Source organism: Lipotes vexillifer, unplaced genomic scaffold (assembly GCF_000442215.2).
Source record: "Lipotes vexillifer unplaced genomic scaffold, Lipotes_vexillifer_v1.1 scaffold584, whole genome shotgun sequence".
Lineage (NCBI taxonomy): Eukaryota > Metazoa > Chordata > Mammalia > Artiodactyla > Lipotidae > Lipotes > Lipotes vexillifer.
Window position 1 is genome coordinate 2,642,556 of NW_006783036.1, and position 5,483 is coordinate 2,648,038.

The window sequence follows — 5,483 nt, forward strand, 5'->3', positions numbered from 1 at the left end:
GGGATAAGACAGGAGTTTGGGATTAACCGATACATGCTACTTTATATAAAATAGATAAACAACAAGGTCTTACTGTATAACACGAGAAACTATATTCAGTATCTTGTAATCACCTATAATGGAAAAGAATCTGAAAAAAAATATATGAATCACTTTGCTGTACGCCTGAAACTAACACAACACTGTAAATCAGCTATATTTCAATAAAAAAATTTTTTTTTTTGGCGGTACGCGGGCCTCTCACTGTTGTGGCCTCTCCCGTTGCGGAGCACAGGCTCCGGACGCGCAGGCTCAGCGGCCATGGCTCACGGGCGCAGCCGCTCCCCGGCATGTGGGATCTTCCTGGACCGGGGCACGAACCCGTGTTCCCTGCGTCGGCAGGTGGACTCTCAACCACTGCACCACTGGGGAAGCCCAATAAAAATTTTTTAAAAATAAAAAATAAAAAGAATGCTCTTCCTCCAGGGTCCTAAAGAGCTTGCTCCTTCTCTGCACCAGACCTCTGCTCAAGCGTGACCCTTCAGAGGGGCCTTCAAAATAACACCACCACTGCTTACCCCTTTATTTATTGCTTCATTTTCCTCCAGAGCATGTTTCCCTGCATGACACATATTTGTGCTTCTCGCTTAGGGTCTGAGTCCCCAACTAGAATGTGATTCCATGAGGTCCAGGGCTTGCTCTGGTTAACACTGAACCTTAGAGTGGGCCAGTGGCTGGAACTGCGTCTAGCTCACTATGGGTGAGGAGGGAATATTTGAGGCCTGAGGAAATAAACAGAGTAATTCTGTTCCTGTCAGGTGAATTACAGGGTGATTCTAAAAGAACAGAAGTTAAAAAAAAAAAAAGTGGGACTTCTCTGGCAGTCCAGCGGTTAAGACTCTGCGCTTCCAATGCAGGGGGCACGGGTTTGATCCCTGGTCGGGGAACTAAGATCCTTCATGCCACACAGCGCAGCCAAAAACAAAAAACCCCCCAAAAAACAGTATTACTCAGCAGGTGTTAGCTACAAACACATCAAAGCCGATTTGTAAAGACATGGTCACAGCTTATTTCTATGATGTCCCTCACATCACACGCACATGTTGATCACCGCTCTAAGTCATCCCAGGTATTTGGAGCTCATCTCCTTCCAAACCCACAATGCATTCCTTCATTTCCTCAAGACTTTGGAAAGAGGCGATGCAAATATAAAGTTCTCGATGCATCTTCATGAAGAGTTACTTGATGGGATATCTGGGGATTTGAGAGGTTGAATTATGTCCCCCAGAAGACACATTGAAGTCCTGACCCCTGGAACCTGTGAATGCGACCTTACTTGGAAATAGGGTCTTTGCAGATGTAATTAAGATAAGGTCATTTTGGATTAGCATGGGCCCTAAATCCAATGACTGGTGTCCTTATAAGAAAAGGGAAATTTGGACCCAGACACACAGACACACACAGGACGAACACTGTGTGACGACAGAGGCAGAGATTGGAGCGATGCGTCCACAAGCCAAGGGTTGCCAGCCACCACCAGGAGCCTGTAGACAGGCCTGGAGCAAATCTTCCCTCCGAGTCTCCAGAAGGAGCCAGCCCTACCAACACCTGGATTGTGGATGTCCAGCCTTCAGAACTGCGTGAGAGCAAATTTCTACTGTTCTAACCACCCAGCGTGTGGTAATTACAGCAGGCCTAGGGAATGAATGCACAACTGTTCCAGAGACAGCTTAATAATTTGACCGGCACACCGAATCCTGCATCATGGAAGCTTTAAGACTATGGGATGGAAGGCAGCTAGGTCTCCTTCTGCAGAAAACGAAGTTGTCTGAGACTTCCTGCGGCTGTGGGATAGATCACCCCACTGCAAGTCTGTCACTGTGTCCTCCACAAAATAGAATGGGCGAAAGACCTGTGTGTCTGATGGGGCACAAAGATATGAACTTTTGGCAAATCTTTTATGAGTGCCATTGCAACATGCTGCTTTCAGTGTCCTCATGCAGCATTATGTGATTCACTTTGATATTGACATGGAATACCGTCTGGTCATTAAATGTGAGGGACCAGCAGAGCGAGCTTCATCTTCTGGGACCTCTGACACCTACAGCAGAAATTGCAGGTGCAGGTGGTAAGATTTCGCTTTCTGCCCCTCATGAAGAATTTGCTGGACTGCAAGCTGAGGGACGTCTAGCACAAGGCTAGCTCTTTTGTTGGTTTCCTGGGACTTCCTGAATGGTGATTTGTGCTCCCTCAAACATAAGTTTCTGCTCCATGCCCTCTCTTTCTGTTCCATCTGTTTGTATCAGCAAGAAACATTATGACCAGGTGGAGGCTTTGGGGGTTTTTTGTTTTTAAAAATTTTTGTATTATATTGGCATATAGTTGATTTACAATGTTGTGTTAGTTTCAGGTGTACAGCAAAGTGATTCACTTATATATATACATATACATATATCCATTGTTTTTCAGATTCTTTCCCCATATAGGTTATTACAGAATACTGAGTAGAGTTCCCTGTGCCTTACAGTAGGTCTTTGTTGATTATCTATTTTATATATAGTAGTGTGTATGTGTTAATCCCAAACTCCTAATTTATCCCTCCCGCTACCCCCCTTTCCCCTCTGGTAACCGTAAGTTTGTTTTCTGTGTCTGTGAGTCTGTTTCCATTTTGTAAATAAGTTCATTCGTATCAATTTTTAAATTCCACATATAAGTGATATCATATGATATTTATCTTTCCCTGTCTGACTTACTTCACTTAATATGATATTCTCTAGGTCCATCCATGTTGCTGCAAATGACATTATTTCATTCTTTTTTATGGCTGAGTAGTATCCCATTGTATATATGTGCCACATCTTCTTTATCCATTCACCTGTCGATGGACATTTAGGGTTCTTCCATGTCTTGGCTATTGTGAATAGTGCTGCTATGAACATAGGGGGTGCATGTATCTTTTCAAAGTATGGTTTTCTCTGGATATATGCCCAGGAGTGGGATTGCTGGATCATATGGTAGCTCTATTTTTAGTTTTTTTTTCTTTAGAGAACCCGGGGGAAGGTTTTTGAAGTGATCTCTGCACTTGTAGTCACAGAACCCAGTAGAGCAAACTCCAACACACAACCTCAGGGAAAGCAAGGGTAACTGTATCAATCACGAGAGGCTGGGTTATATCGCAGGGACAAATGACAGTCAAACCTCAGTGGCTAGAACATTTCTTTCCCCAGCTACATGTCTATCCAGGGTTGGCTGTGACTTTGCTGCATGTGCTCTTATTCTGAGACCCGGGCAGATGGAACAGCTTCTATCTGGAGCACTGTCTGTTGCTTGGTCAGTTCTGGCTGCTATAACAGAATACCATCGACTGGGGGTACTTAAACAACAAACATTTATTTCTCACAGTTATGGAGGCTGGGAGCCTGGGTTTGGAGGGGCAGCATGGTCCAGTTCTGGCAAAGACTCTCTTCCTGGTTTACAGATGGCTCACTTCTTGCTGTGTCCTCACATGGCAGAGAGAGAAATCACCTCTCTAGTGTTTCTTTTTATAAGGGCACTAATCCCATTCATGAGGAATTTACCCTCATGAACTAATTCCCTCCCAAAGGCCTCATCTCCAGATACCATCACACTGGGGACTGGGGCTTTACCATGTGAATTTTGGGGGCAGGGGACACAAACGTTCAGGCCATAGCACCTGTTCTATGGCAGAAGGAAATGAGCTACGGAGAGAACTACATGCTGGCTCTTCGGTTTCTGCTCAGAAATGACACATGTCACACCCTCTCATATCTCACTGGTTGAAGCAAGTCACATGGCCAAGCGTGATGTCAATGGACCAGGGTGTATAAACTCACAGGGAGGGGAAATGAAATGCTACAGTAAGTCAGTGAAATATGAGGGCAAAAGGAGTTGCTGTTTCTTTTCTTTTTCTTTTTCCTTTTTTTTTTTTTTGGCTACACCACACGGTATGTGGGATCTTAGTTCCCCAACCAGGGATCAAACCTGCGCCCCCTGCATTGAAAGGCAGTCTTAACCAATGGACCACCGGGGAATCCCCAGAGCTGTTTGTCTCTAAGAAAACTAAGTTGAATTCTTATCTGGGAAGACTGGATAAAGGCAAGTCCCTAAAAATATTGTTGAATTACATTCAAGTCAGACAGGTGAAGACATTGGGGGAAATCATAAACATCTAGAAGGATTCTGTGTGTCAGCTGCTAACATAGTGCCTTTCAGTCCTCACTCCACTTTAAAGAAACCAAGACTGGAAATTATACACAATCTATCACTGGTGTATGGATTGTGCATGAAAGATGGTGTGGCATTTGAATCGGTGGACTCTTCCCCAAACAAAAGGCTCTGGGCTTTACATGAAAGCCATTGTTGATTCATTCAGCGTTCACGGCGGGAAACAAACCACTCCAGGTATTTCAAGTAGAAAGGGATTTCATAGAGGGAGTTAAGTGCTTACAAAATGGCACAGACATCAAGGGCTGCCCCAGACCTGTGCTTTATGTCCCTGTTGCCACAGCTGTCACCCAGAAGTCAGGGGCTTGCTCCTGTCTGGTCACCCACACCATGAAGCAGGTGACCAGGCAGTGGGACATGGGTCCAGCTACTGCCAACACACATGCCTGCCAGAGCCTGCTTGCCACCCATTGAGCTAATCTCTTTGGAAAGATTACCTCCCAAGGCTTGCATGGGTGTGTTTAATTGGTAAAACCTTATCTCCAACAGAATCCTAGCTGCAAGAGAGTCTGGGAAATATAGATTTTTTTTTTTTTTTTTTAAGTTTCCCTGCCTCTGCAATAGATAATGGGTTAAATATGGTTTGAAAGAAGCTGTGTATCCAGGAAAATTGGCAAATACAGGAATGTTCTTTTATATATAAATATATTTTGGGGGGGACTTGCCTGGTGGCGCGGTGGATAAGACTCCACGCTCCCAATGCAGGGGGCCTGGGTTCAATCCCTGGTCAGGGAACTAGATCCCACATGCATGCCACAACCAAGGAGCCTCAACAAAGTAGCCTGCCAGCTGAAACTAAGATCTGGTGCAACCAAATAAATAAATAAATATTAAAAAAAAATATATATATATATACTTTTTCTTTTAGACAGTTTAAGTTAAAATAAGTTGTTTAGGGACTTCCCTGGTAGTGCAGTAGTTAAGAATCCGCCTTCCAATGCAGGGGACACGGGTTCGAGCCCTGGTCTGGGAAGATCCCACATGCCGCGGAGCAACTACGCCCATGAGCCATAACTACTGAGCCTGCGCTCTAGAGCCCAAGAGCCACAAATACTGAGCCCACGTGCTACAACTACTGATCCTGCACTCTAGAGCCTGTGAGCCACAAGTACTGAAGCCCGCGCACCTAGAGCCCGTGTCCTGCAACGAGAAGCCACCGCAACAAGAAGCCTGCGCACCGCAACGAAGAGTAGCCCCCACTTGCCCCAACTAGAGAAAGCCCGTGAGCAGCAATGAAGACCCAATGCAGCCAAAAATAA